Below are 25,126 nucleotides of genomic sequence, written 5' to 3' on the forward strand. Positions count from 1 at the left end.
AGACCCATTATTATTAATCTCCTCCAGCTTCTGGGCAATGTCTGAATTGTCCCTCAATTTCTAAAAAAGTGATTTATGGGTTATAGGGAGGGAAAAAAGCAGGGGTTTTGCAAATAGCCCCTCCTTTTCATTCCATTTGAGGGCATTAATTGCTCATTGTCTGTAATTAGAAACAAAGTGCATTCCTACTCGGATCACATGCAGACAGCTGCCCTGATGTGACTCCGTGTACAATAAACCTCCAGCGAGGTCCTGCAGACTTCCTTGCATTAAAGGTTTGAAAGACATGGAATTATGTCTAAAGGACACCTCTGGATGAAGAGATCATTCAGGTTGCTGCTTTGAGAATATTCCTCCACTTTGGAAACATGCAGATTAAGGCAAATGTCCTAAGATATCACAAGCATTCCCAACATCTCCCCCTTCTAGTTTAAAGTCAGAGTCTTAGGTAGGATTTTGCCTTTCCTACATCGAGGAAGGCCTCAGAAAATTCCCTTAGAAAGGAAGGGAAGAAAGAAAAATAACGAGACATAAATGACTGTTTCTAAACTGCAGAGTTTTCCATTTCTCCGGGTTTATCTCTGTTCCTAAGCCTGGCAAATGCAAAAAGGTGAAATGCAACCACATGATTTTATTGGCTTGACAGCCAATTTCCCAGGCTATAACTTGCCTTTAGGAAATGTGGCTGAGAAAGCCAGTCCATTAACTGCCCTGCTGCTGTAAGCAAGCAGGAGAGTGATGGTTTCCACAGACAGCAGGGAAGGGGAACGATTCCCCACTCCACACCTTGCTCCAGTTTTAAGAGACTCCCATTGGACTAAACATCTTTTACAGTGGGAACTATTTATAAAGCCACAGCTAAACCAAACTTCTCCTGTAGTTTCTGAGGAAGCCAAATAAGAACCAGTTGTTTGAGTCAACCTTTCTGGAGAAAAGTAGGTAAAGAGGAGGCTCCACAACGAGGGCTGATGAGAGGAACTGAATCCTTGGAAGGATCCTGGGCATACTTGGAAAGCCTCTTCATACAGGGAGAGTCACTCAGGAGTCTGCAAACCATCTTTGTTTGACACACAAGTCAAGCTTGAGGATTTTGCCTGAAGCAGCACAGGAAAAACACATCTCATTTATTCTGTGAGCAGATTTGTGGGACTGCAAAGCTCTGGTGTGAGCCAGTTTGGAAGAAGAAAGAGGTGCTTGGGGGGTGCTGGGCACCCAAGGGCAGCAGGTGACAGAGAAAACTGAGACTCTGAAATCCTGACTCTGGACTGGTGACCCACATGTGCCACAGCCACAAGCCCAGAGAACATGAAATAGTTAAAATTCCAAGGGACAGTTGTGTTTATTTTAAAGCTCACAGCAGCCCTTTAAATGAAGAAATAAAAACCTTCCTCTCCAACTGCAGATAGACCTAAGCATGAAAGTGTTGTGGGGGAACTCATTATTAAAGTCCAGACCACACAGTACAGGCTGAAACAGCTGAGAAGGTATTTTTGTTTTCAATGCTAAATTCACTATATATTTGTTTCACCTACAGGAACACCGCTCTTGCTAGGCACTGTACAGAAAAATAGCAACAGCCAGTCCCTCAACCATCCATACCTGCATGAAACACCTTCTGAAAACCAATCCCCCTTTACAAAAAAACCCACCCCAAATTAATTTATGCCCCATATCACATCCTGATTATTGCAGATTTAGCCAGAATATTTTTTGTTTAAAAAGTAAACAAAAACTGGCATGCTGCAAGAGAAGCGATTGCCTCAATAGAGAAGTGCCCATTTATGTCATCCCACAATTATTTTGAGCACTATAGTTGAGGTTAGTCCCTCCAAGGCATGTACAAATTGCAAATACACACAAATAATAAAGCTCATACTTTTGGAAAATATGAAACCCTTTGTTTTGGAAAGGTTGTTCCTATTATTTGTGGCTTGCAACTGTCATCATTATTCAAGCCTTGTCTTCTTTCATGATTGTTCTGCAGCTACTGTGTGCTTGAGAACTTCCCCAAAATTAATATACTTCAAAGAACCAGACATTTTGTATATAGCTTAATTACAGCCTATATAATTAAGTTTTAAAATGATAAAAACTCTTCTGTGCCATAAGTGTACTCAGACTTCTGCTCACAGGCAAGCCACTACATATCATCCGACTGAGCAAAGGGCCAAGAAATTCCATTTCATTAATTGTTTCCTCCAAATCCAAAATGTAATTACATATTTTCCAGGGACCTTTGACATTTTCACACTGTGGCTTGGAATCTGATCATACCCTGAAGTAAACTGCCTGGCTGGTCACAGGCTTCACAAAAAATATGGTTAGAGAGGTAGACTTGGCCTTTTGCAGACTGCAGAGAGGAGGGAGCTGCACAGCTTGGGGTCAGGTTTTGTTCCCAGAACCTTGCAAGGAATGAGGAAGAGATAACGAGCTGAGCTGTTGCATCAAGTAATCACTTTCAGAGGATCAGAAAAGCTCTGGGACAGGGGAGAGCTTGTCTTTGCCACAGCCACGGCTGGCTCACACAGAAGGCAGAAGGGGTTTTTGAATTTTGCCTTTCCCTGAGTTTTGGCCCTGCTCTCTTTGTGAGCAGCAAACCCAGCTGGGGTGAGCAGACAAGTCTGATCCATATGGATGCAATGCTCCACCACTTGATGCCTCCGAGAAACATCCCACCAGGTAAGTGCTGCAGGAACTGGCACCAAGAAGCACCAAGGGCTGCCATCCTCATCCCAGGATCCGCCAGCTCCATCAGAAGGTGCAGTGATTTTATTAATGAAAACCTCCTACTAATGAAGAAGCCATGAATGAACCCACTGGCTAAAGGTCCCTGAGCCCCATCAGTGGGCCTGGCCCTGTGTTGGTGTCAGGTGAGTGTGCTGTACACACACATTAGTAAATAGTTGGTTCATCTACTTTCTTTCAGAGCACATTAGACCTCAGTGCAATCAGCCCTAAACTTCTGCAAATGCTAAATTCACATTAAAATGCCATTTTTAACATCACACCACATGGGGTTTTTTAATCTCAAAATGCTTTTCTTGTGTTTCTTTGGATGCCTCAGCTCCTAGACAAAACATATTTCTCCAAAACGTCGCTCTGTTTCCCCTCAGTTTCACGGACCCGAGAACAGCACCTTATTAGAAACAAAATCGATGGGTCTCCATGAATCATTACGTGGAGTTTGGAAAGGAAAAAAGAAATTTGGCAAGCCTTTAGTCAGTAAGATGTGCTTCTAAAACCTACTCTTTGAAAGGGCCAAGTTATTACATTGTGAAAAGTAGTTACTCAGCACGTGTGTAACTTTTCCTAGGGATTTTTAGGCCAAATTTAAAGAGTGCTAATGATTTTGAATGCCAGACTCGAGACCCTACAGCAGCATGAGGTTTTAACAAAACTTGAACAACTGCCTTCCCTCCCCTGCCTCTTTAAAGAGCTGGAGTTTTGGTGCCTTGCAGCTTGGCCCTCATATCCCTTTCCAGAGAAAGCCCCCTCTCACGGCAGTGGGAAAGCTCCCAGCATCCACCAAAATATGCCGGCACCCTGGGAATGTCACTTCTGATTAGAAATGAGGGGAAACCACAACTGGAAGTGCCTTGTTCAGCAATGTGAGCAGCGACGGGGCACATCAGCTCCTTTCACACTGCCTGGTTCTGGTCCTGGGAGCAGTCTGGCCGTGGAAACTTGGAGCTAATTTATCCTGCTTCTCCATTCCTTCCCTGAGCTCACCTATCACTCCAGGGAAGCCTGGCAAAAGGTTCTCTGACAGAGGCTTGCACTGAATGCTTTGGAAGATGGCATAACCCGAGGCAGATGTGGGGTGAGGGCCAGCACCCACTACTTACTTATTCCTCTTGTTCATTTATTTTAATAAATAAATAAAAACACTTGTGAAGGCAGCAGAGAGATAACATATAATTAATTAGATCACAGTTCTTGGAGCCTACTGAGCATCACAGACAGGTGCTGTTGTGGGGAGAGCAGGAGTTGAACCTGACTCCTCTACTCGCAGAGCTCTGGCTCAGGGGAGGCCTGCAAAGCTGGAGCCCTGCAGTGAAGGGGGCAGGCAAGAAATCCCGATTTTCTGAAGCCCAGTGCACACCCAGCCAGGCATCAGCTCCCAGCCCCTGAATTGCCTCCAGGTCCCCCATCCACCATCTGGTTCCCCAGGATGATGCAGCTGCACTGCAATCTGAACCCTTCTTTAACGTTTCCCGAAGAAAGGGGAGACGAAAACAAAAAGATCATTTACTTCCTCTAATTGAGAAACAAGATAGGAAGACAGATAAGCCAAGGAAAATTGGCACAATTCCACGGACTTCAACTGATCCTAGAGAGCAGGGTGATGAGCGTGGCATAAAGAATGAGAGCTTGCTACTCTTAGTGCCCTGTGACAGCAATACCAGGCTGTCACCTTACACATCTCATCTGGGCACAGAAAACCTCCACAAGGGAGGTCAGCACCACCAAAATGAAGTCACCTCCATTTACCCAGAAGGAGCTGTCCCAGCACTTTTCCCCTTGTCATTCACAATCTGATTCTTTCCTTGCTAGGACAAAAATAATACAGTGCTAGTTGTTGCCAAATATCCACTTTTGAAACTCAGGCCCAGTCATTTTTAGCTAAGCAAACTTGGCACAAAATGAGTGTTGCCTATGGACAGAGTTTATAACGTGGGAAGTTTGCCAGGATCCTATTGCAGCCTACTTTGAGGTCTGGTGCTTCACCTTCTCACCCTACAACAAAGATTAAATAGTCTTCTAACAAGGGAAAAAAAAAAAAAAAGAACACCTGATACTATTTTCTTTTCCCTCCCTAGGAATTACAGTCCACAGGAGATGAATTTCAATAATGCCATGAGCAAAAAAATGGCTTTGCCTGAAGCCAGCAGAACCTCTCCAGGCTGGGATTATTTATGTGCAACACACATGTAAACACACATGCACACACAGCCAGCTTTAACAGGAGCCCGGAGAAGAACTCTGCTCTCACTGGGTTAAGGGCACAAAGAAAAATAAGCTGTTAAAAATAAAAGATAAATAACTGCTGTGAAATAAAGCCACAAGTATCTTCTCTTTGGAAAGATACTGGACAGCCCCAGGTGCTGCAGAGGAAGGAGTGAAACACACCAGAGCTCACAGGTCAGCCCATCAGGGCAGAATGGATCCCAAAAACATCTCCTGAGGAGCAGACCTGACAAATTCCTCTGGGCATCGTTTGGATCCCTCTGCTGACAAGGGAGATGGAAGATGCAGCACTGTCTTGTCCCACCTCTTCTCTCTTGCAGCATCAGCAAGTCTTCAACAAATTGCCTGCTTTCCTGTCTGCAGGGGGAAACTGAAAAGGACCCAAACCAGCTGTGACATCCCACCAGGAAGAGTTTCCACTCCATTAGAGCCTGTGCACAGCTCTCACCTCAATAACCTCAGGAAAGCATCTGGCATTTTCTGGGTGTGCCACAGGAGACAGAAAAAGAGCAGGATGGGGATGTTCCCTGGACCAACTCTGCTTCACCTCTCCGAAAGAACAGCTGAGACAAGAGGAGAGGGTGTGGGTGGGAGGGAGCCACGGAAAGATTGATGCAAATTCATTTCTAAAAGCCAAACAGATGAAAATAATTTTCACAGCCCCACAGCTGTTCTGTGGATTTTTTCAGACCAAGCCTGAGCAAAACACAGTGCAGATAACAAAACCTGGGGCAGATGTGGGCTGTGGAATGAAGGGCCCTCTGCTCCTGCTGGCAGAGTGTGCTGTGGGGCAGGTGAGCCTCTCCTCTCTCACAGCCTTTCCCCCCACCTGACACAGCCCCTGTCGTGCTGCCCTTTGCCCATGTCTCCCCCCTCCCCACCTGCTCCCCAGGTGTGCTGGAGAGGATGGGCAGCCCCTCTCCAGGCCCCTGTCAGCACCTCTCAGCACAGGACACGTGGGGGAAGAGCAGCCAAGGCAGGGACAGACACCAGGCCGGCTCACAGACTGACTGACAGACTCCCAGCTGCACCAACCCTGTTCTTTTCCTACAAACCAGCCCTGGCAGCAGCCAGCCAGCGCCTTCTGCAGCTTCCACTGCACTCTGGAGCAAGAGCTCACTCTGGCTTCTAAAGGCTACAAACATCTCTCTGTTTTGGAGCCAGACAACACATGTTCAGGAGCTCACTGTTGTGCTGCACGTCCTGGTAGGAGGCAGGAGGCCTTTTCCAGCCCAGGGAAAGCAGGAGGGCCCCGGGCACAGCAGCTCCTGGGAGCTCCTTCTGGCCAGACACAAGGCCAGTACAAAGGGATGGAGCTGCTCTGCATTGCTCCCAAGGATTTCCCCCCGAAGCCAGACTGAGCCTGTCCCTCATCCTCGCTGGGCTCTGGGAATAGCCTCAAAGAAATCATGGGGAATAGAAAAAGCTATGATGCTTTCAGGAGTCCAAGCTGGCACCTTTGCCTGCTTAGAGGTTCCTGAGTGGAACTGCAAACCTTGCTCTGAATGTTTTCTCTGGGACTGATTCATTAAATGAAAGTGTTCAAAACTGCTTTTATAAAAATTGTTGAGGCTCTGAAAGCAATACCTGGAGCAGACAGGAGCAGGGTGACTGGAAAGCAACCCCTGAAGGCCACACCAAGTGGGACTGAGCACAGCTGCTGAGCCTTGGGCAGGCTCAGGGCACCTGGGCCCAGCAGCTGCCCTCCCTCAGCAGATTTAACCCCAAAACACACCTGAAGCCCTTGGGACAGGGAACAAGAGGCCTGGAAGGGCATCCTGTCCTCAGGGTGCTCCCCCAGCCCAGGGCTATCACATTGCACGTTGTTTATACATAATGGCACAATATAAAGTCCATTTGGAACCTGGGCTCACTCGCTGCTATTAAAGAATCCATCAGTGAATTTCATTTTTTATTGGTTCACTTACAAAACTCACAGCGGTGTGTTGTGTTTATTTTTCCAGAGCACCAATAAAAATCTTTTTGATTAAAAAAAAAAAAAAGGAGAGAAGGAAAGAGAAAAAGAAAGAAAGAAAAAGAAAGAAATGAAAAGCTGACCTGGTATAACCCAGGCGAGCACTGAAGCTCAGCAGTGCTGGATAAAATGAGCTGAGAGGCAGCAGAGCCAATTGCTGAGCAAATGCTCGACTGTGGCTGGAACCAGCAAGGATTGAAACCTGGTTATGGCTGAATTTTTACTTTATAAAAATAAGCACAATCAAACCCTGCTATATTAAACCAGGTTCTGTCATGACTGAGGGGAGGGCAGAGCAGATGCAGAGCCCCAAACACACAGGCCCAGTCCTGATGGATGCACACAGTGTGGTAAATACTCCAGGTATTTGTGGTGCTCCATTGCCATCCTGCTCCAGGAACAGCAAATAATCTCTGCTTGGTGTTTCCTTAGGCCTTTTGCTCTTTCTTTTCTCATTTCCAGGCATGACTATATCTGAAACCCTTCAGCTTGTGTGATCTGCAGGCTACTTGGCCTTTGTTCAATGCTGCTACTGCTGCCTGCAGCCGAACTGGAAACTGCCTGTGAGCTGAGAGCCACCATTAAATCCTCAATGACAATGACCCCAGCTACGGTAAAGTCACCCAGGCACCTGACTGTGCCTGAGTGGGTACAGAAAAACTGTGGATATGGCCTAGGCCAGGGCCACCAAGCCCTGCACGGGGAGGTGACAGCCTGGCTGTGCTGCACTTATGGCCCAGGTTTCCAAAATGATGTCTATGAAGAGCAAATCTAATATGAAGTTATTTGGTCCTAGTACTTTAACTTGCAGGGATATGAACTGGTTGTCACCCTACATAACTGCAAATATATTCTAACTATGTTATTATGAAAATGTAAGAACTAGAATTTGTATCTTTAAGGCAAAAAGATATCTAAACGTAGTTTCCTAAACACATAATATCAATTTTGTATTTGAATTGGTTATTTTTCCCTTTAAAATTAGGTTAATTCTGCCCTTTCTCACCTATTACTTCTCAAGATATAAATTTGTGCACTTTTTAAAAGCAAGGCATTAAAGGAAACAACTTGCTTAAAACAGACATGATTTTCCCCCACTTATTTAAGAGACTATTCAAAATACCAGCTAAAATCTGTATATGGCTCACATATCTGACAAAAAGGCAAGTAAAGAGAAAAGTGAAGTATTTTAATGTTTCATTTCTCTTCTTATTTTTTTAACCCACCTTAGAAACAGTAAGAAAAGAAATCCTATTTCATTCACAAGTTTATCAGCTATTTGACCTATTGCACCTTATGGGATGTTAATGAACTGCTCACTATTCATTATTAATTACTAATTCTTGCCTGGCCAACATAGGAAGCAGCCTCACAGTACCACGGGCTCGGGGTTTGGGTGGGAATTCCACAGACATTCATGAACAAAGGCACAGATGCACAACTGGAACAGCTGTCCAGGACTGGAAAGAATATTTGCACTCACTCACTTTGTCATCTCTGGTTATCTTTACAGGTGCTCTTTAGAGGACCACAAATCTTGCTGAAAATCAGCTCATGTTGCTAAACCCCTCAGAGGCTTCCCAAAGTCCTCACTCTGGGGCTTGTGTACCTTGGAAAACAAATCAGGGCAGTTGTCAGCACCTGCCTGGTGGACACTGGCAGTGCCTTTATCCCATCAAATAATCCACAGAAGGATTATTTAAGGAGCATCCACTCTGGGCAGTGCTGGGATGTGCAGTCACTTGCCAGCTCCTCCTCCTGCCACTCAAGGGCTTGGCCTGCAGGTAAGGGGCTGTCAGCTGAGTGGGAAGTTTGTCCCATCAAAATCTCCAAACTCTTGGAAAAGCCAGACTGTGTAAGAGCTGGAGCCTGTGTTTTCTTGCCTCCTTCTTGTGGGTGGGGAACAAACGAGCCCACACAAACAACACAGTTCAGGAAGCCTGTGGGGATTAAAACATGATACACCATATTTCAGCAGGGATTTGGACAGGCTGGCAGGGGGAGGAATTCCTCATGGAAGGAGGAATGCTCCCTCACCATCTCTAAATTACCTCGGTGCTTCTCTTGCTTTCTTCTTTCACCAGGAGCTCTCACTTGGACAGAAGTCATTTGCCACTGGGATGTGTGTGGAGAGAGCAGCAAAATCAAACCCCTGTTTTTACAGAGGCCTTTTCCTTTCCACCCCGTGGGCAGAGCAAATCTTACACAGACACAAGAAAACCATTATGCTGAGGCTGCTCCCAGGACAGGAAAAGCCCTCTCCCATCCTCATCAACATTGTACAAAGTATCTCAGGCTTGCAAGTGCCACAGGACAGCTTTGACAGACATGAGTGCTGACCTGGAATATCGGCGAGCCCTGGAAAACAGCGGCTGGAGCGCTCTGAGCGCGGCCATCAGCGTGACTGCCAAGGAAAGCACCAGCACCCGGCACTTCATGAACCAACATGTGATTTGCAGAAACACTTACACGGCTTAAAAAGTCTAAATCCTGCTTTCAAAGGAGCTTACTCACCACAAAGTGATTTCAGTATCTTGGTACATTCAGGGCTGGCCCTTGGAAGTGCAACTTTCCGTGGAAACGAGTCATTGGTGATGAATTTCACAGAGGGAAATTCCTGCTGCACAGACACTGCAGGAGTGCTAAAGCTCCTGTGAATCCATGTCCTCCACTCTGGGCAGAGTGGGCTGGAGCAGCAGCAGCTGAGCCTGGTAACAATTACAGAGGTAGGAAACGTGGAGATCCCAAATGACATGGGGATAATGGGATGGAGTGGTCACGTCAGGACGGGTAACTAACTGCATGTGCACAAAACAATCAACACACAAATTCTTTGCCCATGAAGACACCAAAAAATCACCACTCCCAATGCTGAACTTGCACACAAAACTCAGAAAAAAAATGGGATATTCACATAAGAAAATTATTGATTCAACAACCACTCCTAGAGAGATACTTTAAAATTGGTTAAACAAGATCAGACATTCCTTGCATTTTGTTTAAGCCATTCAACAGCTTTAGACCTGCCCTGGGAGACTGTGGCTCTAATAGGGAATCCACACAACGTTTGAAGGCAATATTTTCAGAAAGGCTTTTGCCACAGTTAAAGCTCCAGCCATGTGCAAGAGACCCTTTCATGAGCCCCTACCATCTTCCAACTCCTTGCTACTGTAACTCAGAGAAATTAACCACTGAAATCCTCCACCAGGAATGGGAAGAGCTGCTATGCCAACAACCCAGCACAAATCAGCATAAAAAAGTCACCCTGGCAAGAAAAGATAACAAACCCCAATCAGTTCAATAAGTAACAGAGATGAAGAAGAATTTGTGTCCTTTTCCTAAAGGACTCAACATATTAGCCATGGGCATGGGCAAGTAGAAAAATGGAAAAGCAAACCCAAAATGTTTGAATTCTGAAGTTCAAAACAGCTCTGAATGGGAAAGTGCCATGGAAAGTCACTAAAAACCACAAATCAAGCTGCAGGCCAAGCCCCTGGCCATTTAAAAGCCTTAGATCAGTGCTGGAGTGGCATTATTTGAATTTAATGGGCACACAGTACAGGGCTGTTTAATTAAGCATTGAAAACTTGACATGACTGTTTAAAATACCCTTCAATCTGCCATTAGCTTTAATGTATATTAATAGCTGGAGCTTGCTGGAAATGCTCCACTGGGAGAAATTTTGGAGTGAGGAAAGCTCCAAAAATTTCTCCATGAAAATTTCCGCTTTGTTAACTCTAAAAATCATGGAAAAACACCTTAAAGCAAAATAGTTCATTTTGAATCAGCTCAGTAGTAATGGAAAAACCCCACATCAGCATGTTCATCTCTAATGCCACGCTGCCTGATGCAAATCTAAGTTTTGATCACTAAAACCTTGGGTTTTTTTTCTCTTTTTTATGCTTGCACTACCCAGAACACCAAAATCCTACTGCCATGAGCTGTTTGAAGGATGTCTGGAGCAATGTGCTTCTTGTCTAATGGTTGCTTCTCCTTATCGCTCCTACCTGAACAAATCCCCACCGAAAGAAGCCCAAAAACCCCCAGAGAACTCTAAGAGGTGCCAAGGAGCAGCTTCAAACACCAATGGAGAGATACTGTGAGAGAAGCAGAACAGCTGAAGGTGTCTTTTTTCCATTCACAATAGAAATAGGGGGTCTGAAAGTCAGTTAAGACAACACTGATGGTCTGCCTAAGGACACCCATGGCACAGGTTTGTGCACATAAGCACTGTGGTTTCCCAGGCCAAGGAAAAGTACTGTTTCCAGGATGTGAGAGCATTGTCTTCACCCATAACACCAGCTGAGCAGGCTGGAGAACTCATTCCTGCTTACCAACACCTTCTTATTTGGTTTTCCACTGTGAGGTTAGATCATGCAGGAAAAGTTCACCAAATACTACTGCAAAAAGAGATGAACTCACACAAGATTTTGTTGGTCATTGAGAAAAAAAAAAGTGCCTTCTGTCAAACTACTGGAAATTAATTAACCTTGAATACTCAAATACATAAACATTTCTGCAAAAACACTTTGGGATGAAAAAATTATTTACTGTGCCCTCCAGGGAAATGTACCTTGTCAATCCCTTGTCACTAAATCACTTGCTAGCAGTTACGGTGTGAGGTAAATCACTGTTTAACCCTGATGAGTTTAAAGGCCTTGAAGCCTAATGAATTGTCCCATTCATTCTGGAGGTTACATCTGCTCCCCAGCTCCCTTTTAACAACCTGCTGCTGAAAAGAGGTGATGTAATTTTGCTGTTTACTAAACAGGTGTCAGTAATCCTACCCAGTGATGCCAGGCCACTTGCTTGGAATTCATTTTAAGACAACAGTTTGAGCTGGTGCTTTGGGATCCTAAAAAGGCTCTTCCCTGGGGAGCTCCAGCCTCCCAGTGATCCATCTCAGACAGGGAGCTGTGCCTAATGCCACCACGGACAGCAGGAGGGACCAGGGACATGTCATGAACTGACGGGGTTAGTTCTGCACACCCTGCCAACCAGGGCACCTGCCCAGCTCTTGCTCTGCTCAGGTGACAGTGTCCCAGCAGTGGCCCTGCGTGGTCCCCTCCCTCTGAAGCCCCAGGGAGGGACATGCTGCACCCCTGGAGCACAGCACAGCTCGAGGTGACAGAAGAGGTGCCAGAGTGGCACTGCTGCCCTGGCATCAGCTGTCCCGAGGCTCCCTGGATAATTCCTGAGTTCCCTCCCATGGCACCCAGAGGCTGAGGGTGGCCCTGTGCCCCTGTTCCAGCACAGCCCATCTGGAGCCTTGGGGAGCTGCCCCTCTCCAGCAGCCTGAGGAACAGGTGGGCACAGCACTGCTGCCCACTGGGTTACCCCCTGGCACACTGCCCACGCTGCTGAGGGGCTCTGCAGATGGCTCTGCAGGAAGGAAAGGACGTCTGGGGCAGCCAGGGCTGGGCTCCAGAAACGCCTTAATTTCATTGAGAAATGGTATTTGGTGTTAACAACGTGGTATTTTAATTGTTTAATGCTCACTTACTCACACAGCATTGGGCTGTTGGGGCTTTCCAAGGATTTTGGCTGTGTAATACTGCTCCCTTGGCAGGAGGGGAATTTGAGGGGAAGAAAAAACTAAAAAAAAAAGCAAGAATGCTGGATTTGGGTGAACAGTGATGCTTGGCCCCCATGCAACATGAGGTTCCATCTAGCTTATTACCTCCATAAATGGAATAATCCTAATTAGGCTATCAAATATTTCTGGGTTTAGACAGAAAATGTCTGGTCTAACCAAATGAAACCTTTCACAGAAAATGCAAAAAGGAAACTTTTACAGCACAAAAGGTTTTAACTGAAAACTTTCCCATTTTAACCCCACACTGAAAGTATTCCAGGTTAGACTAAAAATGTTTAGTCTTTAATAACCATGCTAAATATTCCATGAGAAAAAAAAAAGTGTTGCTTATTAATGTGTCTATGAAGCAAGCTGTGCTCCTCACTGCTGGGAACACTCCTCTGACCATATAATTTTGGGCTCTAATTTAGCATTCATATGCCTGGAGTTTTAATGGGAGATTGCTTAGTTTCATCAGACCAGTAAAACAGCATCACAAAACTCAACACAGGCATTTGTGCAGATATAAAATCATCCCAATTTGTTCAGCTGAACTTGTAAATCACAGGCAATGAATGTGAAGGGACATTTGAGCTCAAGACCAAGCAAACTTGCTACTCATTATCAGAGCTCCACGTGGATGGTAACGTGGGCTTTGCTTTGAGGGCTCTCAAACTCATCCCATTGAATCCCACACTTCAGACCCAAGGAGCTCATAAGCCTGGCAGTTTGTGTCTGTTTTTTCCAGCTGCATTTGACAAAACACATCAGCAAAAAGCACATCTTGCTGCAGAAAGTGAGCACTGATTTCATTTTGCTTTGTAGAACCAGGTTCCTGACAATTTTTTTTATCATGGCAATGGATGCAGAACAGTCAATTGCAGTGGTTTTTTTGTTTGCTTAAATAGAACATTTTCTGCTCTGCACAAACTAATTTTCCAGGCCTGAGCCTATGTGTTTTTTAGATTTTTTCCCCTTTCAGCTTCTTTACTGGGTATTTAGCTCTTCCTTCCTTAATGGGAATTTAATAAGACCCAGCTGACAAGTGCTCAGTGAAATGACCAAGCAGCACCTGAAGGAGATGGGATGTAAGATCCATATAAAATGCCTGAGTACCATCATTGTTATTTAAAGGATAACCAAATGAATTCATAATGATGGGACACTCATTTCAAAGTGTTTCCATAGCTGTTACACAGCAGGAAAAATACGGACGTTAGCTCATTTTCTCCAATCCTAAATAACCTTATAAACTCACCAAAGAAATTAATTAGCCAATATTTCTTGAAAATTCATAACAAAGTTTCCATTTTTCCATCAGATAATTCCTTAGTGCATTCTGGTTTTTAACTTCCTTCGAGTCTGGATCATTTTGATGTGTGAACAGACATTTTGTGTTTCCATGGGTTATTTCCACAGGTTCAAATATCTTCTGTAATTGACATTTTCCTGCTTACAGAAGTTGTCAAACTTGAAAGTAGCAGTTGATTGATAAAACATGGGGTTTGTCTGTAACTTAAATTCATTGTTGGGGCTTGCTGCTCAAGCTCTGAATAACTTCTCTCTTGAAAGTGACCTGTGCTGAGAGTTTTTGGGAGTTTTAGGTTTGGGTTTTAGGGTTTTTTTAACCATCTATGTTTTAAGCTACTTTTATAAAATAGAAAGTAGCAGCTGCTTTTCTCCTTTTCCTACAGGTAAATCTATTCAACAATTTCCTTCCACTTTAGGATTACTACTCTCTAAATAAAGGAGTGTAACTAGACTTTTAAATAAAGTCTTCCAAAGTCAACTTCATAATCATTCAGTAGCATTTATCCTTTCCAACCCTGACCATAAAGGAAAAGGAAAAAACGCAGAAAGCACTGAGGAAAGCTCTGATATTTAGAGCATCACAGAGGACAGCAGCTGCACAGGCCACAAAGCAGCACCACAGATATTATTTAATACTTCAAAACTCCACAACAATGTTAATTAATATTTAAAAACCCACACACAATGACTACGGAGGGAACATTTCTTCTCATCATGAGAAAGGCACAAAAGCACGACCCAGAGCTGAGTAGGGCCTTTTTGTTGGCTTGGGCCTTGTGTGTAATAAAGACATGAATAAATCAGTATGGTGCTGAAGTGTTGGTACAGATAGGGATGGCTTTGCCTCTACACAAGTCATCACCAATAGTCTTTTTTTCTTTTCTTGAATTCCTTTTTTCTTTTTTTAACCATACAGCACTCGGTGTGGGCAGCAGCTTTTCACCATTTCCACCTGGATGCCACTGAATTATAACACCATAAGGGCACCTCACCCATCTCCTCTGGAGCAGGGTCACAGCACCCTTCTGCTGAGCCCAATTCTTCCTGCGTGTCACAGAACCACAGAATGGTTTGGACCTTTGAGACCACCTGGTCCCACCCCCTGCCATGGGCAGGGACACCTTCCCCTATCCCAGGTTGCTCAGAGCTCCCTCCAGCCTGGCCTTGAACACCTCCAGGCACGGGGCAACCACAGCTTCTCTGGGCACCCTGTGCCAGGGCCTCAGCACATTCACCATAAAGAAATTCTAATATCTCATCTAAACACACTCGATTCCAATTTGAAGCTGTTCCCCATCTTGTCCTGTCACTCCAGGCCCTTTTCAAGTCTCTCTCCATCTCTCTTGCTGGCTGCTTCAGGTACTGCAAGGCCATACATAACAGCCATCCAAAGCCTTCTCTTTTCCAAGCTGAACAATCCCAATTCTCTCAGCCTTCCCCTTTAGCAGAGGTGCTCCATCCCACAATCAACTTGCTGTCCCTGCTCTGGGCTCCCACAGGTCCCTGTCCCTCCTGTGCTGGGCACAGCACTCAGCAGTGCCATGCCCTGGTTTCATTCCCTCAGGCAGTGAGTGACACAAGATTTGATAAACCACAGAGTGTGAGGGAGCTGGAGTGGCTGAGCTCTCCCAGGCACAGCTCTCCCACAGAGATCACCCCCAAAATCTCTGCTCCCTAACACAAGCCCTCTGCTCAGAGATGGCTCATGGACACCATGCCAGTCTGGGCTTTAATTTGGCCCCACTGTAACAGTGCAGTCTCAGAATTCAATTCCATTGTCCTGGATAGGGATGGATTAAAGCAAGAAGCAATGTGGGTTTTTTTTTTTGGAGGCCCAGACACACTAGTTTCACATGCCTTTGGCACAAAACTGTTATTGCTTTCTGAAGCAGTTGTTGTTTCAGTGACATGACTTCCTGCAGGGGCGTTTTAATTATGGTTGGTGTATCACCCAGCTTCGTTATGTACTGCTTTGAAGTTGTCCTTTGTATCTGACAGCGAGAGGATGGAAAACAAACATGACTGTTTATTCCCTTCCCCTTGCCCTGCATTGGCTTGGTGCAGCCTTTGTTTTGGATTACACAAACATGGAGCAGATGGAAAGGGAGATCCCAAAGAAGAGGCCAGACAAAGTGCATGTACCTTTGAGCTGACAGGTGTTTTCTCTTGATCTGCCCTTCTGGAGAGTCAAGCAGAAATATAAACCCCCCAAATGGCAGGTCAGGCCCTGAAGACAGAAAATTGCTGAAAATTGTTAAATTATTATTTCCAGCTGAAAAAAAAACCTAAAAAACCAAACCAAACCAAAAATCACAGTTCCTGAACTAAGCACATCAGCGTTGTACTGGGAGATGCTCCACTAGAGCAGAGAGGTGATATCTGCAAGCATTTTCAGATAATTGCATGAAGTGATATCCCAGCCACCCACAAAAGAGAGGCAAGGAATGCTTCCTGCTTGGATTGCCAAGGCAGGGAGGGAGGATTCCACGTTAGCCAGATGGCAGCAGAGTATGCACAACCTCCAGTGGCTGCCAGAGCTCACCCCAGCCTCAGTCTCCTGCATATTGCTCATGAATTTAGGTACCCAGGGCTGGGTGATGACCCTCAACTCACCATCTTCAAACACAGTGCACCTCCACATCCATCCATACACATATATATATGTGTGTGTGTATATATATATTTAATCAATTCTTTTTTTTTTTTTCAAAAAGAGCAATTCAGAAGAAAAGATGGTTTCTAAAAGCTGCTGTGCCAGGAACCACAAAAAGCATTTCACACCATCTGCTGCAAAGCACATGCCCAATGAAGCTGCCAACTGGGATGTTCAGTTTGGAAGAACCCTCTTTCCTCCTTATCTTAAGTGAATTTCAACTGCTTCAAAGACAGATAGGAGGGATCTTGTAGGTTCATCAAAATCTTCCTCCTCTCTATCAAAGACACCAAGAGAAGGCACCACAAGAATAGCTTCTAGCAGGGTCAATTATTATTAATGGTTTCTTCATTAACAGAGCAACTTCATTCCCATTCTGCCTCTCCCACGGAGGACAGAAGTTCTCATCTTTCAAAAGGAATCTGAGCAAGCCATGCAGAGATTTCGCCATTTGTGGCTTGGGAAAGTGGAGATGAAAGACTTCTAAGACCTTTAACTTGGGTTTGTTTTCTGCTCTGGGATGATGATGACATTACTCACCACGTGTATCATCTTCCAGCCCCAGGAGACCATCCTGGGGAGACCCAGTGGGCTACAGAAATCACTTCTTATTTTAGGGCTTTTGGTCCCCCTGTGGTTTCCACCACTCCACAGCCAAAATCCCACCCTGAGAGTTTGGAAGTTGGATACTTAAGATGATGTTTACATTGAAATTCCAAAGAAGGGTCACAATGCTGCTTCAGGGCTACATGCAGTCAGAAATTCTCCGTTTCTATAACAAACTGGTTTTAAAGGGCTTTTTTTTGTTTGGTTTTTGCCTTGAATGTTGAGCCATGCTGAAGAAATACCTTAAAATGAAGGTGCACCTACACCATTTTTGCAAGAACTTGGTGATTGGAACTCTGCTCATGGGAAACAGAAGTCCAAACATACAGAAAAATCCTCCAGCCAGCTCTCCACTCCGCTTTCCCAGCCCTGCACACCTGGTGTTTAACATACACAGAGGAGTCTCACCTTCTCCTACAGCCCAAAGCCTGGACTTGAGCAGTCAGGCTGAGCAGGACACAAACCTGGCACATCCTTGAGCTGCTGGTCCTTCTCCCTCCTCATTATTTGCTGAGGCTTCTTTTCAGGTTCAAAGCCTTTCCACGGTGCCCCAGTGAATAAACCTCATTAAAGAGCAGGAGAAGAGTCAACTCCTGATGCTGAAACCCCTCGGCTCACTCACCACAGCCACACCAGCTGCCCACGCTCACAGCCACAACATGAAAAACCATCCTGAAATCCTATTGCTTCAGAAGCTTTGAACCCTGACAGATGTTCAGGGATGAAAGGGGAAATGGAGCTGCCGAGCTCCTTTCCTGCCATGACAGAAGTGTACACACAAGTCAACTGCTTCCTATGGCCAGCCCCACCCTCTGAAATTCTGAGAAAAAAAGGAAAAAAAAGCTCAGCTAATGAGAATTGCAGCACCATTCACACCACAGTAGTTAAGGTTGTATTTGTTATAAATCCCCTTTTCAAGGTTTCTGTCACTCCGCCACAAAAATCATTCTGGGTTGAAATTTAGCATCCAAGCTTTCTGCCCAAGGACAATATTTTTGACAGAATCTGGAAACAATTGGTTTGGCAAAGTGCAGCTGAAGTTTTAAAGAGTGCAAAAAAGAATAGTGGTTAGTGGTGTCAGATATTATTATTTTATGCTCTCATAACTTAAAAACAACTAATTTAGGTTCTGTGGTTGTTATTACTCCATAATTTCCTCTGAAATAGTTGGCTCATTCCTAATAACAAGCTCCTGCAAACTGCTAGCACTTCTCTAAATAGAAAAATAATAGTATTCCTGGGCCAGATCTAGGGCTGCCATAAATTAGCTCAGTGTCACTGCTGCCCATTTCTATCAGCTGAGGCCTTGGCCCCAGGTGTTAAGCAAAACTCCTTTTTGGTGTGTGCATGTGTCTGGTTGGTTCCATTAGCCCTGAGCTGGGCAGTTCCCAGGAATTCAGAAAGCAGATGGTTAGGTAATGTCTTCAGGACCCGACAGAAGGGATGGTGCTCCCATCAAAGGCTGTTGCTAAACACGGCTTGAGTGCATGCTCTGCAATCAGCACCTCCACCTAGAGCACGTCAGGGTTTCTTGGGAAGCGCATCCCGCCGGCGGCCGCCTCCAGCACAGCTCCAGCCAGGCTCCCTCATGCCCTGAGTCACTCGTGTCAGCCCCTCTGCCCTTGCTCTGGAGAGCCCAGGGCTCAGCTTCTCCTGAGCACATCTTCCACAGCACCCTGCGTGTCAGAGGCCACTGCTTCCCAAGGCCAGGGACTCAGGGGTGTCGCTGCTCACAGGTGGTTCTGCAGTGCCTTGGCAAGTCACCTGCTTGTTTTTGAACTCAGGCAGCACTGGGGGTTTTTTTCAGTGGGCTACAAGAGGATTTGGATATTTTCAGAGGCCCACCACAATAACCACCTGTGCTCTCTTCCTTGAACCCATGTAAATGATGTTTTCTTACCAAAAAACAGCACTCGGATAAATGAGTACTTCTAAAAGATACTTTGGTGCTGTCAAAGTTTCTCATTCACACATCTCACCAGGGAACTTGCAAATCTTTTGTGCATACACCATAGAAAAAGAGTGGATTTTCTTCTTGTTAGGTAACCTGATAAATTTTATCTAGCCCTGAACCCTTAAAATTCACCTATTCCTTCTGTGTTTCCCTCAGGTTTAATATCCACATTTAAAATAAGCACTGCTCAGAGGAACGGAGTCAAAGAGCAGCAACAGTAAAAATTAGCCAAGTACAAGGTACAGGACACTTGGGTCCTTATCCAAAATTCACACTACTTATGCAATTGAATCCTGATCTAAAATTCCCTGTTCTGCTAGATCCCCCCTGACACTCCAGAGCTGTGTACATAGTGATGGGATGCTGAAGTTGGCATATTCAGCATGAAAACCAGCCAGAGGTGGGCTGACTCCTCATGTCAGTATAGGAGAATTTTAGGTGATCTGACACCCATCAATTCCTCCATAACCTCCTAAACTAAATGCCACAAGTTTACAAAGCAACTTTCCCCTTAAAGGCTTCTCATTTAGACATGAAAGAGCACAACAAGGAGGCTCCAACCAATTACACGATTAAATAGTGCAATTTTTCTCCTTATCTTTGAAGCAGGAGGACAAGGCCCTCGAGCAGATGAGAGATGGCTCATGGGCAGCTGGAACTGCTGTCCACAGAGCAAGGAAAGGAGCACAGTGGGTGCTGGGCAGGGGTATCAGAACACCCATCACCAGTGCAGCAGGAGCAGCGTTGGTCACTGCAGACAAACCTGCTCACCTGACAAGAGTAGTAAATTGCACGGTGTCAGATGTCAAGAGACCTTCCCAAACACTGTTTGGAAAGTCCAGGCACTGTTTATGTTGGGCTGGGGGAAAAAGTACTCATTCCCCCTTGCAATGGGTTAAGCAGCTCTTACGCCTAAGATAAGCTACTTGTGCTAAAATGTCAACAACTGACCTAATTTATTTTAGATATGGAGCAAAAGTGGCCTCTGCTATTCAAGTTTCGGTGGACAGCTTAGGGGAGGATAAAAACCAGAAGAAAAGGGATTCCTTTCCACAAAAAGGCACTATACTATCCTGTCAGTGGATGAGGTTTTTCTGCTTGAGCTACTCCATCTTCCTAAACGATACCACAGAAGTCCTCTTGGTTTTGGAAGTGACAGTCTGAGAGCAGCATAGAAAGCAAGCCCTTCCTGAGAACTGGTTAAAAAGTCAGGGATAAAAATAGCAGCTTTCTGCTTTGACACAGCAGCTATAGCTTGCTCCTGTCAAGGTGGTTTTAAAATAGTATTTCAGGTCACAGCCAGAGAAAGCCCCTCTCAGCTACCATTTCAGAACTCTGCTTGGCTTCCTCCTAATCCCTGTAGCAACAAGAGCAGGCTCCTAAAAATACCCAGGAAAAAAATACAGGAGCTCAATCAATCCATTACTTTCAGAATAATATTTGTAGATTCCTCATTTCCCTCTGTGATACCATCACATTTCATCATGAAAGTCAGGTTAAGGTTTTACTTGGCATCTGCACCTCTTGTGGTGAAGGGAATAGAAATTTTGGGCTTCCAACAGCTGTGGAGAAGGGCTTTAAATATTACATCATTTATCAGTAGTGCTTCCAGAAAAAAGGAAACATTCCATGAAAACATAATTTACTTGTCTTAATAATGTAAGCAGGAATTAAAGTGGAGAAATCCCTTCTGGCAGGATTTTTGACAATTACCTTCATTTTTATCCTTGCTGACTGCACATGTCTACTTTGAAAATGAATACAGTTTCCACTTCAAAAGGAAAAAAAACCAAGAAAAGAGTGTGAGAGGGAGCCTGTGATGTAAAACTCATCGACTACTATATTTTCTGGGAAGCTTACCTGCTCTAAGGCCCTCATAGGCAGGCACCTTGGAGAATATTAGGGAAATGTTTGAGCACATTCAGTGGGAGCACACGTCAAGGTTAAGCTTGAAATAAAATGTGCTTTTAGGCAAAGAGAAGTGATGGATCCAAAACTGTACGGAACAGATACACATGAATGACTTTTTCCTAGTCAGAAGAACTGGAAATGGTTCAGGAGAAGAGGAAATGGTGACTTGCCCGTTCCCAGGTTATCATTGCTGCTGCTGTCAGTGGCAGGACCCAGTTTTCTCTGCTCCCCTGAGATCCCTTCTGTGCCAGGCTCTGTGTGAGCACAGGAATCCAGAGGAAAATCACCAACAATTTCCTGCACCTGCAGTCAAAAGGCATTTTTGGATGGGAGGTTCCTTCTTGCACCAGGAGAACCAAAGGCCAGGGAGCCTAAATCTCATTTTCTGGCCTAATGAGGACCAGGCTAAATACTGCAGGGAAAATGTCCACAAGTGGGTGGGATAAAACAGACCCCAGGCTGGATATAACTTCATTCAGCAGAAGCTCCTGGTGATTCCTGTGGAACTGACAGTGAACTTGGGACTGACCCTGGCTACCTTCACTGGATGCTCCTGCCCACTTCAACTGTTTTGGTAGGATGAGAACTTAGGGCCTGATTTCTCAAGTGTTTTCTAACTTCCATTAAATCCAAGGTGCTTGTATGGTTTAACATTCGTAATTTGGTAATTTCTAACACTGCTTAGAATGAGAGATTTCCATGCATCATTTCCATCCACATAAACTTGTTCACAAATGCAGTTCAAAAGGAGAAAAAAATATCTGCAAGTCATTCTGAAACAAACATACCCTACTGCTACTGCCATAAAGGTGGCTGGGGTAGAAAACCTGTCAGGTAACACCACCCCACCTAAATAAAACTATGATGTCTGCACAGTGTTTTCAATTCATTTTGAAAATGCAAATATTTTGTGCAGACCTGCATGTTAACTCTGTCACTCAGGGTAAGCTGGTGCAAGCTTATCCCTGAAGCTATAATAAGGTATTAATTTTTGCCAGAATGATGCATTTAAAAAATCCTTGCTTGGCCACTGAGGGATGAGATTGCTTTACCAATTTCAAATTTGAAATAAGATAGATTTATGCTTTGCTGGTCTCTCCAGGGCATGTTTTCAAACCTTTCTGTGCAACCACAAGGAACAGAATCCAAATATAGAAGCACCATCAGGCAGACCAATTTATCAGGATCCTGTACTGAGTTTTTCAGACACAGAGCTTGGCTTCCTACCCAAGCTCTAAAACAAGTTTCTGACAGTTTCTCAGAGGTGGTGGAGAAGAGAGGGTGCTTCTGACCCCAGCCCAGCAAGGCTGTGCTACCTCAAAGCCACATGGGTCCAAATGGGGAACAAGAGCTGCCCTGGGACAGAGAAGAGGAAGAACAGGGAGATGAAGGCACATGAGCCTCACCAAGCCTACAGTTTCCAATCAAGCTAAGAAGCTGTGCTGGACTATTTTAATCCCCTCTTGAAGTGGGGCTGCAAAATATAAGACACTTTAACAGAGACAACTGATGTAACACAGGACTGGAGTCCCTGGGCTCCCTGTGAGCACCAGACACTGAGCCCAGCACACAGCAGACATGGCACAGGCTGAGGAGCCACAGGCACGAGGAGGTGGGCACTTGCACAGGCTGGAGGAGGTGGGCACTTGCACAGGCTGGAGGAGGTGGGCACTTGCACAGGCACGAGGAGGTGGGCACTTGCACAGGCACGAGGAGGTGGGCACTTGCACAGGCACGAGGAGGTGGGCACTTGCACAGGCAGGAGTCCAGGTCCCTGCCCAGCCACAAGGACCTTTTCCCCAGTCTGGCTGGCTCTCCCTGTGTGAGCAGCCTCACCCAGCTCCCCAGTGGGACCCCAGAGCCCCAGCAGAGCCAGCACTGCTCCCCTCCCCTTGCAGGGAGGCTGCCATGGAACCCCACTGGCTCCTCCCAGGGCTCTGGGTGAGGAAGGGTGAGGAGCTCCAAGGGGTTTAACGAATGCACAATCCCTGCACAGAAGCTCTTTATGTGAAATCAATGAAACACTGGCTGTTTCAAATCTCAAACGAAATACAGGGGAGTTTTGATTGTGGTTTAGAAAGAAAACTGGAGGGAAGGTGTTGGAAGGGGAGCAGATGTCACCCGAGGAGATCCGAGTGAGTGCTGGGATTAACACACTGCTGGTGATTCCTGCTGAATACTGACAGCTTTGTCACATGCAGTTTCACTGCATGATTTTAAACCCTAGGAACACCTATTAAAAAAAAATAAAAGGTAGTGTGAAGTGACCCATCTGACATGGTTTCAGTGTCCAGTGCTGGGAGCAGAGGGATCAGCACAAGGAAAAGGATAGGCTTATGGGATGCTCAGCAGCATTTCAGGCAGCAATGTGGATTTATAAGCTACTTGAAGAACTCCTTCCAGCTCTTTTTACCCACTCCCATTTCCTCCTATATGAATGATTTCTAGCAAATCACAACCTCCACTCTCCTCCCCTTTCTGAAGGGCTGGGATCCAGCTGGAAGCTGGTGCTCTGGGAAATAAAATGAGGAAAGGAGTAAGCTGGCAGCACGATGCCTTGGCAGCTGGCACTAGAGACAACACTCCCCTCTAATTCACAGCATCACAGAGTTCAGATTTCAAGGGAATGGCTGCCGCATTTCCTGCCAAGGCACCTTGCAATGGCACAGCAGTGCCCTACCAGGATGCTCCAGCAGCCAAATCCTGCACAGGACTTTGATGGACCTCAGCTGACAAAGGAATGGCTTTACAGTGCCGTGCAAAGCCTCCTCAGATAACTGCTATCTGCAACATAAACCACCATCAGCTAACAAGGACTAGCTGTTCCCAGCACAGCTGAGATTTTACTTGAGGTATTTACACTGCTCTTTGCCATAGATAAGGAATTATGATAAGAATTCAAGTGATTGTGTTGAAAAAAAAAAAGGGAGAAAAAAAAAAAGAGGGGAAAAAAAAGCACCCAACCAGGCAGTTTATAAACTCAAGAGGTTACTCAGGAAGGAACTGGGTAAAAAGGTAGTTTGGGTGTCCTAAAAGCAAGAGCTGGGACTTTTGAGTCTGGGCTCTCTCCCTTCCAATTGCTTGTGAGACTCTAGATAATCCATTTAACTCTGGACCATTGCATCTCACAATTCTGTGACTGGAAATCAGAGAACAGTAATACAAGAAATGCTTTTATAATCAGAAAGTCTCATTCTATTGACACAAGGCCATTTTACAGACAGAATTTCAAACAGATATCCTTCTTCTGATACTCAGGATAGGTTCTGGGATAATCTACTGCAGACAACCCTGCAGGGCTGAGGGGAATTGCTGAGGGTTTTGGGTTACTACCAAGGAATAGTGAGGACACCAGGTTTCCTCAGTCTTGTACCTCCAAGAGCATCCTCACTGTACACACAGTGCCCTGGAGGTGGCAATCCCTGTGCCATCAACCTCCCTGCTGTAAGACTCCCAGGGATCTCAGAAAAACAGGATATTCAGGAACACCTTAACGTTTTGTAAAATTGAAGACAGAAAAGTGGTCACTAGCATGGAGGCATTTAGGAGATCCTGAGGATCTATTCCTTCTTTCCAAAAAGGAGTAAAAAAACAAACCAAAACCACTCCAATCCTAAGCAGTCCCTTCACTCCAAGCAGTTGGCATGACTTGGTTTTTGCAAAAGGTGCAGATGGTTTCTTGCCCAGTACACTTAGAAAACACTATTTGAATCTCGAATCAGAATGAAAACTCAGGAGAGATATTTAAACAAGGCAACATTTCAAGTGGAACAGATACTCCAAACTCAACCAGCTGCAGCCAGGCCTGAACAGAACCCTGGGGCAGAGCTCTCTCTCCCCATCCCTCCTGGCTGAGGTCCATCACTGCTGTGGGGAGCCATCTGTTCCATGGAAAGGTGTGGAGCACATTCTGCTCTCTTCTGCTTCCACCTTACACAGCAAGGAAGTAATTTAGCTCCCAAGCGCTTGTCTGATCTTGGGAAGGTGCTAATTTTAAAATCATTCCTCCTCTTTGCAGGCCTTTGCACCTCTGCTTTCATGGTGGAGATAGCATCAGCTCCACCAAGCCCCTGTGACACGTACGGGGACAGCTTCTGGTTTTGTGAGAGATCCTGGCACTGCCTGGCACAAGGGGACCTTGCTGTTGGTTGGAGCACCTGCGAGCAGCTCTTG

At 45.4% G+C, this 25,126-nt stretch overlaps 2 long non-coding RNA genes across 15 annotated transcripts in view; both read right to left on the reverse strand.

Annotated features, from left to right (window-relative positions):
* LOC135297772 (uncharacterized) overlaps positions 1-25,126 on the reverse strand; it is a 210,987-nt gene that overhangs the window by 72,791 nt on the left and 113,070 nt on the right. The window lies entirely within an intron of this gene.
* On the reverse strand, positions 8,116-9,929 carry LOC135298257 (uncharacterized). The gene is made up of 3 exons (XR_010360270.1): positions 9,458-9,929; positions 8,995-9,058; positions 8,116-8,883 (listed from the first exon to the last, which is right to left on the reverse strand). It is a non-coding gene; the product is annotated as an uncharacterized LOC135298257 (long non-coding RNA).

This window comes from Passer domesticus, chromosome 3 (genome assembly GCF_036417665.1).
Source record: "Passer domesticus isolate bPasDom1 chromosome 3, bPasDom1.hap1, whole genome shotgun sequence".
Classification (NCBI taxonomy): domain Eukaryota; kingdom Metazoa; phylum Chordata; class Aves; order Passeriformes; family Passeridae; genus Passer; species Passer domesticus.